We start from the raw sequence: 837 nt of genomic DNA, 5'->3' as shown, positions 1-837 counted from the left end.
TTTAGGCAGGGTGGCTACCAGAGGCATTGCTAGCCTGCGAAGGGGCATTTATGACTGAGGACTGTTAATTCCTTTTAGCCAAAGACCATTCAGGAACACACACACAGTTGAACAAAGCTGGAGTCATTTACCCATTGAATAAGGGAAATCATATGCCATGGGAAGCTGCAGTTATATCACCGTTAGGGTTTAGGCCCAAGAAAGCAGAGCTTAGCTCTGGATTGGATACATTCAGGAAGCAGGGCTACCTCTACAACTGGGTATCTTAACAATTCTTACCTAGAAAGTAAGAAGAATGGGGTGAGCCTAAAGCTACCATTGGTAAAGAAGGGGCAGTTACTCGTTAATGATGTTGGCCAGTTTTTGTGATGTGGACAGTAGGTTTTGTCTGTGCAATTATGGTCTTGGTTTTGTCTTCATCGTGATCACAGAGTGGCCTTGTCTGATGTTGATATTGGTGAAACTGTTCCACACGAGAACATCATGGCCTGGCTGTGGGTGCCAGGCCAGCTTGTATGTAGCAACACTGAGGCCTGACTGATAGAGCCAGGCCAGCTCCCAGCCATCTCGGGTGACATCTCTGTCTCTGAAGATATGGCAGAAGCCCCTACGATCTAGGGGGCCTGAGCATTCTCTAATCAACTCTTCCACCCTTTGACTAACTGATACTGAGTTTGTCAGTTCCTTTGACTAACTGATGTTGAGCAGTTGTGTGTACCTGGCCCTGGGGTGCAGGAGTCAAGTCCCACATACCCAAGATGTCACTCCAGCCCTCAGACTTCACTGGTGTCATGACAACCATTTCTTGTGACTTGCTTCTCAGATGCCTGACTTTGC

The sequence above is a fragment of the Colobus angolensis genome, unplaced genomic scaffold (assembly GCF_000951035.1).
Source record: "Colobus angolensis palliatus isolate OR3802 unplaced genomic scaffold, Cang.pa_1.0 Scaffold723, whole genome shotgun sequence".
Classification (NCBI taxonomy): Eukaryota; Metazoa; Chordata; class Mammalia; order Primates; family Cercopithecidae; genus Colobus; species Colobus angolensis.
The sequence above is the reverse complement of the archived record's forward strand: the minus strand, read 5'-3'. Positions refer to the sequence as shown.